Source organism: Anser anser, assembly GCF_964211835.1.
Source record: "Anser anser genome assembly, chromosome: 4".
Lineage (NCBI taxonomy): Eukaryota > Metazoa > Chordata > Aves > Anseriformes > Anatidae > Anser > Anser anser.
In genome coordinates this window covers 58,067,219-58,080,434 of record NC_139724.1, presented here as the reverse complement: position 1 = coordinate 58,080,434, position 13,216 = coordinate 58,067,219, and the positions used below count along the sequence as shown (strand labels likewise).

Here is a 13,216-nt window from a genome sequence, read left to right as displayed (position 1 = left end):
GAATTTACTCTGAGCTCTGACCTGAAACTCTCTAGCTCTCTTACTGCTTCCAAACCTCAAAGCTATTATGCGTAAATTTTACAACAACCATGGTGTCCCTCAGAAAATTGCAGCCCCCAAAATAGGCATTTTATAAAGAGTAAAAGACTATCCATTTGCGGTAGGTCTGGATCATAAAAATAAATGCTTAGAAACAGAGAATAGTAACACAAGGGGGAAAAAAAAAAAAAAAAAAAAGTGAAGAATTTCCAGGGAGAGGGAAGGAGGAAGAAAGAACAGGCTAGTCTAAAAGACATTTTTGCCTATTTTGCTGTGCTCAACAGAAAGTGAATGCCTTCTACAACAAAATAAGCTTTACTCAGTGCAAGCAGACACATTGTATTAATCCATCTGTCAATGAGAGAATGAAGTGATTCAAACTAGGAGCTTTGGAGTTAGATGCCCTGCTGTCATTGAAACGCTCTCTTTCAATTTTCAGCCTATATCAGTTTAATGTAATGCTTCCTCGTTAACTACACAGATGATAGCAGTAGGCAAAGTGGCTTACTTTTCCCATTATGTAAAAGTTGCAAAAAAATGTAAGGTGATAACAGGAGAGGCACAATCTACTATTAAGTGTGCTACGCTATGTGCAGGCTAAGTCAGGCTACGTTAATATCAGGATTCTGAAACACAGCAATATTCTTAGTTTGCAATGTGCACTTGCCAAATGGAGTATAAACTTACTACTCAATTTAACAAAACATTAAAGCAGCTTACTAGAGCATCAGGCTAATTATTATTTAAAATTATTTTGTTGTTCCTTTTTCAGCACTAGCATTATTCATGATGAATTATTTGATTTTTATGTGATATGCCTGGAATTGCACAGGGATTCCAGCACAATTTAGCATTCACTTTTGTTCATAATTTTTACCAGAGAGTCTTTTTAAAGAATAATGTTACTTCACATAATATTCTTTCTTACATTCTGTAAGATCCTATTCATTCTGCAACTACAAGGGTAGTTTTCATCGTATTGCTGCAAGGAAATATATTCAGCCTGACAAATTTTCACATCTTCTAGTCACTTATGTGCACTAACCACTGTAGTGGTCATTTTTTCTCTGTCTCACTTTCTTCTGCTGGAGTTTCAATCTGAAGGAAAAGTTTATTGAGCCTAACAGAGTAAGGTACAATGCCATTTTGAACCCTGGTTATCTACATGCCAGCTGGGTGTCCTATCTATTTCTTGGCATTTTCATTATCTGTTCAATGCAGGGTTTGTTTTTGTTTTTTCTATTTTTCCTTTCAACCTTTACAGTATATACACTTTGGGGTCTGTGACTGCTCAATGCCCAGTGGCACAAGAACAGTCTTTCTAGTAACATCAATGCATTTTGCAGAAGACCCTTGATGAATATGGCTATGATTTTTCCTAAGATACTTGCTCTTGTCACAGGTTGGGAAGTATTATGGGTTTGCATATGAGAAATCCTGCCAGGGATATAATAAAAACAAGACCACTTCATCAATAGCAGGTAATTTCTCAAGTGTTCTATAGAATATTACTTCGGCTTTTTAAAATCACACATAGATCTAGTCAAATATATTATTGTGAGTAATGTTCATAGTGAACTTTGCTCTTTTTTCCCTATTCAGAAATGAAAATTTAATTTAGATTTTAAAAATAGATAATGATGATTCTCCCACTGTAACACTGATTAACATAGCTGTGGTTTTGGTATTACTAATAGATATTAATAACAAATAGTCATCATTAAATCTGTGCTTTCTAATAGATTACTACTTCTGTAAAGTGAACAAGTCATGCATCCAGAAAAGGATGTACTTGTCACTACATTGTGCTAATAAAATGTTGTATTTCAAAGAAAAACACAGGTCAAGGGCTGCTGAAGAAAAACAGATTTGTTAGCAAGTTAAAAATCATTAACAACTAGAAGCCCATGAAAAGAGCAGAGGCCTTGGAAGTGCAAGTCCAGGAATAAGAGAGAGGCCCCTGGGCTGTCAGTAACAATTACCAACAGTCGGTAGCTGGTCATTCATCACAAGTTTACAAAGAGAATGAAGAATAAAGTCAACATAGGTAAAATTAAACACACACGGTAAAACTTAGATATAGCATATTTAATCACTATATTACTAATTGAATGAGTAAAGAGCAAGCAAGATCAACTTGTTGGCCCAGCCTTGGCCCAACCCCAGGGAGGTGCCCAATGCCCAGGCCTGGGGCTGTCCCAGCTGCCCCCTGGCCTGACCTGCTTCCTGACCATGGGGTGGGATGGGCCTGGCTGACAGGTCCTATCCTGCCACCTCTGGGGCAACATCCCCCAGCCAGCCCCACTATGCCGTTATAGAAAGTCTGGCACCACAACCCTCAGGCCCAGAGGGGTGTTGGAAGGGTGAGTACAATACCAGAGGAAGTGTGAGGTACTGGGCAGTTTGTGTTTATCAATTTTATTTGTGTCATTATCAGGAATTACAGTAATGAATACTTGGCATATAAGTATCAGTGCTAGTATTAGTCTAGCTAGGCTAATGGTAACTAGAGTACTAGTCTAACTCTGAATAAACTGACAAATTTTGAGACTTAAACTCCTAGCTCTGCACGAGAGGTGTGTTGCCTTAGCCTACAGAAATTGCACATTTTTAGTCTGGTGCCCTCACTGTTGGGCTTGGCTACAGCTTGGATGCTGTGTGCCAGGTGCTGTATGTAGACTGATGCAAGTCATTGTAGTCTGTAGTGGCTCATTAATGACTGTCTGAGCCAACTCACATGGTCTTCATCTGTTCTCTGCCTGGTTGTGTGAATATTTTGTATATTAACAAAAAGCAAACTGAAAAATCATAATGCAGTTAGGACTGAACTCTCTTATAAGCTACTTTGAGTGTGTGGTGTTAGTGAACACTTGTGAGATTTTTTTATTTTTTTTCACAGCTATTCTTACAATAGGGAAATTAAAGCCAACAAATCTGATTGGCATTCATATGAATGGTTTTGTATATGACTTTACTGTAATGTTTTTACTTTCTTAATCTGCTACATTATCATTATCTCTTATTTCAGGTAACAAATTCCAAACAGGTTTTATGCTTAACCATTCCATTTAGTAAATAACAGATTTTTTTTAAATAATAAATTAGATCTTTGCATCTTGTCAGGATAAACATATTGTACACTCCACAGAAGTGCAGTAAGAGTGACAGGAAGGGAAAAGTAAGAGACAATGATTACATATCTGATGAAATATTCTTCAAATTTACGATACAATGGTGACTGCCAAAAGTGAACATATTTTACTGGTCTTGAAATTAAGAATTCTCTATTCTGTTCTAAAGTTTGATCTTAATGGGCTCATGAACAAAATAAAAATTATTGTTTTCTCACCTTTCATGATTTTTTATGCATTAACTTTGTTGTATTTATCATCTGAGTTCTGACTCAAAACTTACTGAAGACTTTGGAATACCGTGACTTCAAAAGATTTGGATTAGTCCTTTCTGTCTATGTACATGGTGCCTAATACACAGGAAGTGAGATGGTGCTAGGCTCATACTGTGCAGGAATATAATTACTACACAAAACACACGGCACTGTCTCTACTTCTTGTATTCACCTAAAACTGTATTCTCCTAAAAAAAAAAAAATCTAAAGAAAGAAAGAATTTGAATGATGTCAAAAGATACATTTTTTCACCGTTTCTTACTACTAGCCCATGGAACTGATCTGCTAAAAAGTGTACCTGCAAGATCTGATCCCCTCATCTATGTTTTAGTAAACAAAACAGACCAATTATTGTTCTGTCTTTATTTCTGGCTCTGAGAGCAAGTCCTGCAACAGAACTCTACGATTAAACTCAGTGCCTCTCCTAAATGCAGAAATATAAGCAGAGAAAGGACCGACTCACTATATTTATTTTACTGTTTAAAAATAGACCCTTCTGTGTTACATCCCCTGAGCTACACCTGAGCATTATTTAATGAAAGTCTAAGTTGGCAAAGACAAAACAATCCTCAGAATAGATTAACAGTTATATAGTATGGATTGACATACACTATAGTATAAATCCTGCCCAGACTCTGTTTAAACTATCAGTACTGTCATGCCTATAAAGTCCTAGGAAACTTTATAAGTGATAAGTATGATTCTTTCCGGCATTTATTATGTTGTGTAGACTTTGTCTTTTCATCTCCTTTCTTATCACAAGCTAAGAAACATGTCATGATGTTTAGGGAAAAAAAAAAAAAAGGCATAACAAGAACAAAATAGCCACAAAATGTAAAGTGTACATAAGCCCTGTTCCATGGTATTTATATAGTGTGTGAGATCAGGCAAAACAAAATTAAGGCTAAAGGAGAGAACATACAAGTATTTCAGTAAGGAAGGTTAAATGATCGCCTGAAGAGGTTGCTTTTAATGATCAAATTGAAAGAAAGTATTCTATGTAAAAATTATGTTCAGATTTTTCGTATTGTAGCCAACAGAGTTCACAACAGAGAACAAGCTTGCATTGATTTTTGTTTCTTAATTATCATTTTGATCTGTAAAATGCATCGGAAATAGATTAACCACATTTATTCAATATATATTGTTATTTCATCTGCCTTAAAAACTGAAATTTAAGCAATTTGTCTATTACACTGAAAGGTCTAATTTTAGCACAGCTTCTGCATTCTCTGCTGCTGAAAGACAGCTGTGTAACTGTTAATACTCTCTAGTGAGTTACAACAGATACCCCTAAATCATGCAGTTACAGTGCATTCCCAAAAACTTTATGAGATGCAGGGATCAGGGAAAAAAAGTTATGTCAAACTTAGTGCTCACTTCCAGATCCTTTGCTAAATCATTTTTTTAAATTTAGCAAAAACGTAGCTAGTTAGTAGCCATATCAATGAAACAGACCATTTGCTTGGAGAGATGTTTCCATCCAGTCCTTATCACTGTTGTTTATTCTGCTGTTCAGACTGCTTAGAATTACATAGAATTCTTCTTACATGTGCGATTCTATAAAAAAATATTTATTTTGCAGTTGCAGCTATTGTGGAACTTTAGTGAGACTTTGTTGTTATTATTTCCTAGTTGCATATAGAATTCCAAGTGTCTGTATAGGTCCTCATGATATCTCTGATATCGTCAACTAGTGAAAACATTTGGCCATTTTAAATGTAGAAAATTTAATTTTGCATATTTGAATGGTGTTCTTTCTACTCCAGCCTCTCCAAAGAGTGCTCTGACAGGTAATTTCTGTTGTGTTTGGAAATCTCTCTCCCCCAGTCTTGTTAAAGCAATTCCAAAGAAAATAAGCATGAGATGAATGACAGACTAAGTGTAATTTATTTTTTATTTGCCATCAGGGTACTAATTTAAGGTTTGTAAGAACCTTTCAGCCTAAGCTAATGAATATTTAAATACTTGAAGTGGAAAATCAGTATGTGTCTATCTAACATTCAGGGTACATCAGGTTTGGCTCTATGCTCTTTCAGGTTGCTCTGCAAGACAACTGACAGAAATTTTGTTGTACTGTCTGTGGTGCTGTCAAATGTATGTTATCATTCTGGATTCTCCTGTAGTGTATTTATTGCACTTAAAGTGATGGCATGAAGAACATTAAAATATCTTGAACATGAAGTTTCGCTGCCAGTTTTGTTCGGTTTTGTTTTCTTTAAGGTGATCCTTAAGCAACCATTAGAACCTCTTTGATAAATTCAAGCCAACTAAAATTAATTGGCAGATGTTGAGTATATTTTAAGTAGTTGTCATAAAAAGATAACCATTAGCAGCACCACAAATCTTTCTTTCCTCCTCAAAAGTGTCCCATACTTTGCATTTCCTCTGTAACTTCACAAACAAACCAGAATTCTCAAATTCTGGAATTCGAGGTCCCTTCCAACCACTACAATTCTGTGATTCTGTGATTTTGACAAAATGTAATATAAAATAGCAATGATACACTGAATGGACAAAGAATATTAATATGTAAACATAATCAGAAATGGTTACACTTCTATATATCTGAAATGTATTAATGCCGTTCAATCTTTCTGGAATATTTAATATCAGGGTAGGCTGTGAAAGTAAAACGCATTGTGTCACTTGAGTCTTAAGAAAATTTAAGTATTTGGAATCATTTGACAATTTAGCTCCCAAGTGAACATGAAAAGCAGGGCAGGTAGAGTCAAATTTCATTCAACATATTTATTCTGTTCTTTCTCTAAAGTCATTGTGAGATTGTATAGGGAAAAAAAAAAAAAAAAAGAGAGAGATTTGCATGATTACTGTGTTGATTTACATATCTTTTACATATCTTTTTTCTATGTAAAGTCTATTAACTCTGTGATATATCATTTAGTTCCTATCAACATTTGCCTTCCTCACCTGAAAATAAAACATATTTCTCAATAGTGCTATTCTGTAATACTATTCTGTAATACTATTCTGTAATATTACCTTATGGCTTTGTTATTATCAAGTGAGTAGTGCATGTAGAAGATGGTGTATGTTCTTAAAAGAAATTCTTTTTTTGTGTTTTAGAAGATGGCTGCAGTGACTGATGTTTTTATTTCCTAAAGCTTCTAGAGAAAAGGTTTTCTTCTAGCTTGGTGGTTAAGTCAGCTATACAGGCATATACTTGAATTGCATCTATAGGTACAATATTGATACAGCATCTTGAATCCTCACATTTCTTTGGTGAAGCTCAGAAGACCACTTACTCAGTTTTCTAGTTTATCATACTTAATTTATAGTATTATTACAAAAGAGTATATTCCCAGTCTTTGAAGATCTATATTATATATTAAATAGTCACAATTACTAAAAAAGTGTTCTCTGAAAATATTTTCAGATAATCGTGTATTACATGCCAACACTTCAGCGATCTTCCATAGAGCTGTGACATAGAGCTATAGGCAGTTGGGGGTTGCCTATTTCTGCTGTCCTGTTTCTAAATCCTCATCCTGAAATGAGTCATAGACAGGGCAGGTAGTATTCGTGACTGAACTAGAGTTTTCAGTGATGGTGCAACTCCAGGTAAAGTAATTTAATTGCTTGAAGCAGCCTTTAGTTAACATTCTAACATACATTATAGTTTTTATATTCCACTGTGCAAACACAGTAGTGTTTGTATGAAAACAAAACACACAAAAAAAAGTCTTTGATGCTAATTTTTGATTTTTCTTATTTTGGGAGCTGTCATAAATCTGCAGGTGCCTTAGTCTTCTAGTCAGATATGTTCCTAATATACCAACAGTTTCATTAGAATTCCTGAAAGAAGGGATCACTCTAGTGGTCTTTACGGGTACCTTTATTCCAGGAAAAACATAGAAAAGACAAATAACCAAATCATATTCAAAATCTTTTCAGACTGTATATTGTTAATATCATCTTAGAAGGAAGCTAAGACACTGAGAGCTGTTTTTCCAAATGTTTATAAAATGTTATAATGTTAAAATAATAGATGTTGTGAACAAAATATGGTATGATCTGGGGAAGGTATGGAGCATTATTTTATTCCCAGCACAGGACAACTTTTCCTACTCATTTATCTGTCTGTCCCTCCTTCTTAGATAGTTTCCAAGTTATATATATCCAGAACAGTCAGAGAATTATAATTGTGAAAACCATTCTTTGGACTGTTTTTAGATCCTGAGAAATTTGTCTGCCAGTTGTGTTCTCAGATCTTTCAAACCTGTTCTGCAACTGCTATAAATTACCATACCAATCATTGTGTCACCATCTTAATGCCTGCAAGAGCTAAGCACAGATACAGAATCAGAAGTTTAAGTCCAATGTTAAGAAAATAAGGTGATAAATGCGTAAAGGAAGCTTATGCTGGCTAAATATAGGTAAAACCAGAAAAAGGTAGTGCTTCCCTGGACTGTTAGTATTATTGAGGAGAACACTTCAGAGGAGAAATTGCTAGACCTTATTCTGATTATCAGGTCTGTCGAAGTGTGAAAGTAAACAGATGTGAGTTTGACCTTTCTGTTGTAATTAAAGAAGACATTGCATATTTATTGCCTGTCTCCAGGGTTAGGAATATTTGCATATGGGTATCTGAATGTCTGGGGTCAGAGTTATTTTACAGGTTGGCAGCTGCATCACTTTGAAAGTCAGAAGATGATTAATGTGATTAAATAGCTATTCCAAGTATCTCAACTGAAGCACAGTTTTCAAATACAGTGATTCAGTAGCGAGCTCCAGTGTTCTGTAGTTTTGTTGTTGTTTTTAGGGTGAGGGGTTGTCAGCAGTCTAAGCAGTCTATAAACTCATAATTTGTATGAGATTCACTTTTTTCCTTTAAACATTTTTTTTCCTCCTTGCACTTCTTTATAAATAATGTGACTGACATACTACAGAATGCCAGCTGGAACTGTCATGGCATTTAGATTGTCTCTATGTTCCTTATAGGGTATAGTCTTAATCCAGAGGAACTTAAACCAGTAACAAATTTCATGAATTCATTGGTACTAGTGCTTCATTAAATCAGCCTATTCAAGAGAACATCCTTCAGATATAGGAAGTCGTGTCTTAATCTGCACAGCTTTGTTCAGCCACCTCCATTTGTTGCAACAAGCTATTCATTGACGTCATTTCTCTGTTGAATAGAATAAAGGATTTAAGTCTCAGAATCTATGTTTTTTTTATTTCTTGCTTTGTCATTAACTTGCTACATTATTTTACAAAGCTTCCTTACTTCTCTGTACCTCCTATTCTTTTTTTTTTTTTTCCTGCCTATTTAGACTCTAGGCTCTTAGCTACAAAGCCCTTACCAGAATGAAGTCTTAATCTCTGGGCATTTTATTTTTTTCAATGTAGAAATAATAGCATTCAGTAACATCGATTCTGAATTTAGGCCCACTGAAACCAGTGAGAATTTTTCTGTTTATTTCAGTGTAAGTGACCAAGCTTAACAGAACAAGTCTATGCTGTTTCATATAATAAAATATGAAAACACAAGTGGAAGTTATATAGTTGCATATTTCAAATAACTGCTGTGAAAATTAAGGGAGATTTCTTATTTTTCATTAATTTACCAATATGTATGAGATGCATGACCTCTTTTCAGTTGAGGGTGTGATTCAGGAAAAGGGCTTAAGGGTCTACAAGTTAAGTGATATAATATATTTTCTCTATTGGACCTCAAAATAAATAAAAATTAAATGCTGTTTTTTTCTAGGTTCCTTTAAAATATTTGTCATGGAAGATAAGGTACTGTAAAGAATTAAAGGATTTCATACACTGAATGAGGAATTCTCATAACTCACTTGCACAAATGCTAAGCAAATCTGTAAAGTCAGATCTCCCTCTGATTCTTCACTAGAAATGCAGGTACTTAAAACAGGACTGCAAGTATGTGTCTTTATTCATTGTGATCTAAATTCTAGAATTGGTACTAAGAATGAAATACAGATAATTGCCAATGACTGCTGCATATTAGACAGTGACTACACACTACGTACAACTATGCAGAGTCAACAAGAGAGAGATAGAAACATGCAGCGTGGAGACTATCGTTGAAGCTGCATCAGAATTTTAGTTCAGCTCTTGCACATTTGAAACAAAGCTGAGCTTCTTTTCTTACAGCACTTTGGTTCACACTGTGGAACTATTTCACAGGGCACAAACTGAATTCCTTATAGATAAAAGTTGATTCCTTTTAGATAAAACTAAAAATAGGCCCTTGGAACTCACCTAACACGCTCCAGCTGCTAGCTGACATTCAGTCCTTAGTAGCACATCACAAAGCACCACTCCTAAGCATGGATTTCATAAATTTGTATCATCAGCACTATCTGTTTAATTCTACTACACTACTTGATAATGTAAATGTAGCCTAAGACACTCTCAGAATAGGGAAGATACGGACTTGAATCTTCAGACTGATTCTCTAAATTCAGCTCTTTCACTTTTTATTCTGTGATGGCATATCCTCATCACTCTTTTAAAAATGGGCTACATAATGTTTGAGATCTCATCTTGGCACTTTGTGCTCACTGTTCTTTGCATCTGTGGAACGTGCCCTTTAGGAAAGAGGTCCTATTCTGCCCTTTCCCTGAACCCCAACAGAGCATATCCAGGACCTCCACAACTATTAGGCTGTGCTTGAGTTCTGAGCAAGCATGGAAGCACAGCTGCAGGTCTCAGAGAAACATTCACGCTGAAAGGAAAATCAGCACCTGAGTGTGGCAGCAAACGAGAGAGCAGGTTATTTGGTTTTATTTTGCAGTAGAGTGCATTCCAGTATGCACAGTTACTCTTTGACTCACAAGGTCATTTTTCCTACCTTTCTTATTTCCTTTTTCCCCAGCAACCCTGGGTAAAATACCAGATATAAAGAACTTTGCACTCATTCTTTCATCATTTGTTCCACACAATTTCTCATTACTTTAAATACCACTTTACTCACAACTATCTGAAAGGCTATTTTAGCTATGAAAATATCCCACAGCACATAATTTTCTCCTCCTGATTTCTCTCCCCCACTCCCCATTACATGTTTTTTTTTCCTCTTTTTCCCACTCCTTTGTTGTTTATCTGCTTCTTTGTTCCTTCTGCTTTTCTACTCCATTGTATTACTTTTCATGTGTGGGCAACAAAGTAAAACGACAAAATTTCTGATCTCCAAAGAACCACCTTCACTTTCCCACCTCCACACAAAATAGAATAGTCCAAGCCAGCACAACAACAACAAGAGAAAATGCAATGTGCATGTTGTATCATCACATTCTGACCCACTTTGAACTCCATGTAGGTGACTTTGAATTCCTTCAACAACTACAAGGACAAGATGTCAATAACTTTAGGGACAGCTCTGAAGATTGTAAATTGGAGTTCTTGCTTGGAAGAAATATGTCATTGAGCTCAGCTAGGAAGAGATACATATGTCAGGTATTTGCCCCTACCTCCCCCATTATTGATATGAAAGTAAAAATAAATTACTTGGAAAAAAAAAACCATAGACATCCTGAACAGCCCATAGTAGCCATTAATCAACCTTTTCTTACCACTTTCAAGATTCCAGGCTCTATTAACCAAGGGGAAAAAAAAATATAAATCCTAATACTGTTTTTACTGTGCTGAAACCCATAGGGGAAACATAAAAAAAAATAAAATAAACAAAACAAACAAACCAAAAAATTGACTGAAGAAGAAAGAAAGAAATCTACACTTCTTCAGTGTGCCACAGAAGGTATGAAGAATCCCATAAAAATTTAAGTGGTTGACCTTTCCTCATCTGCTTGTTGCAGTTGTCATTTATGAGTATAACCCATACAACTTTTATCATCACAGACACAATAGCATATCCATGTTTGCCTCTAAACGTATTCCACTGCTGTGTAATCAGCACATGAGTCTAAATGCAACTATTAATGAGTTAGTGAGCTCCTCCTTTGTCCCATTTATTCCCTCTAGCTACTCCTAATTCTTGGCAGACATACATGTTTTGGTATGTTTATTTAAGAATCCTTTCCAAAGGCCCTTCTGTTCTTTTTAGCTAGGACCAGACTGACACAGAGGGAGGAAAAACATGACACCACCTTCTCTGCCAGCAATTCAAATGGAATCCAAGAGGTATCTTGCATTAACACTTAAAGGAGAGATATCTATTTAAAACTGGTGAAAGTGATAGAAGTGTTATTTTATCTATCCCGGTTCATAAAAGCCAGATTTTTAAAGATTTATATGGATTTCTGAATTCTGAAAGTAAGAAACATAGGTGATGTTATTCTACTCTACCCAGCGATTTGTCTCATTTTTTTCAGCTTAGTATGCTATCCAGGATAATATCATTAGTGAATATGTTACACTCAAAATGGGTAAAAAGGAAATATACTTTATGTGAAAAGTTAAACTTTTTTTTTATAGTACTTGATATCTTACTAGTCTAATCAAAGAAGTATTTCTAGTCCAGATTTATTTATTACAGGAATTTATTTATTTATTTATTTCTCTTTCTCTCTTTCTTGTTTTCTCTCATTTTTTTAAAAAAAGCAAAACAAATTAGACATAGCCAACTAACTATTCCATAAATTGTTAAAAAAAAAAAAAACTAGTGAAGCCAGAATTCATTGTATAAACTTTTGTCAACAAAAGTTCATACAGATCAAGCCTGACAAAGGCTCAGTCTATGGCCTCGTACTAGCAATAGTAAAACAGCATTTTCTGCAGACTACAGCATTAAGAATCCTAGCCCAAGAACATGCAGTGAGACAAACAAGTGGCCTTTTATGACAGTTCTTTTATACAGAGGACTTTTCTACAGTCATTTTTTTTTGTGTTTTTTTTTTCACTATAATTGTCATAGTTATTTTTAAATAAAGAAATCTATAACTGCAAAAATAGTTGGAATATCTTCCTGAAGTGTCCTAAATTAGGGGAGTATATCGTTTTGGTGTGTCAGAAGCAGATAAAGGATTCATTACAGTTTGGTGGTACTTCCTGAGAAGGGAGAAGTTTTGCCATCCCCTTCTTCCTCATATAGTTTATTCCCTCTCATTGCTCAGGTATGAGCTGCTAGTATATTGTGGAGTCAGCCTTCACAATGTGCCTCCTGCCCAGCTATCCAATGTGGGATGAGGTGGGTTTTTTTGTTTGTTTGTTTTTCTTTTGGCTATCCATGATGTAGGTAGACAATTCAGAAAGTTATGGCAGCTTTTTTAACTCGTGTGACTCCCCTTGGTATCATACGTCAAAGAATATACTCACTTGACTCCAAAAAGTACATTATTCTGTGAGCATCATAACTTAGAGGCCTTTTCATGCCAGCAGAGAGATCTAAATCCTCTTGTTTCCAGAATTTCCCAGTGGAGACTTTGTGAATGAAGATACTGAAAATAACGAAAATAGTTTTCTAGTAAGTTGTTTGTACAGGAGAGAAAAATACAAAAATGAACATATCTCAAACAAAATATCCCATATTGTTTCTCAGATCACAGGAACAGGAGCTGGTCTGCCTTCACTCTCACTCAACAAAAGAAAAGTCTGGGAGGAAAGACAGCATATAAATTGAAAGAGGCAGAGAACAAGATAGCCTGATAGGTCAGAGACAATAAGACTGAGGGTACAGCTACTCTGTGAGGATTAAGTTCCTAGGTTGACACCACTCTAAGTAAAATTCACCCAAAACTCTGAATAACTTGATGCAACTTCAAAGTTATATCTAGCTTTGAAGCAGGTCTTGCCCTGAGTGGGGGTTCCCCACTCTGAGCTAAATTA

At 35.4% G+C, this 13,216-nt stretch overlaps 1 long non-coding RNA gene across 2 annotated transcripts in view; it reads right to left on the bottom strand.

Annotated features, from left to right (window-relative positions):
* LOC310898366 overlaps nt 1-13,216 on the bottom strand; it is a 70,503-nt gene that overhangs the window by 36,372 nt on the left and 20,915 nt on the right. Inside the window, exon 2 of one of the 2 annotated variants that reach the window (XR_014583239.1) lies at nt 12,707-12,828. This is a non-coding gene — a long non-coding RNA (uncharacterized lncRNA). Of the gene's footprint in view, nt 1-12,706 lie in introns of both variants that reach the window. The other variant, XR_014583240.1, reaches the window with a different exon arrangement.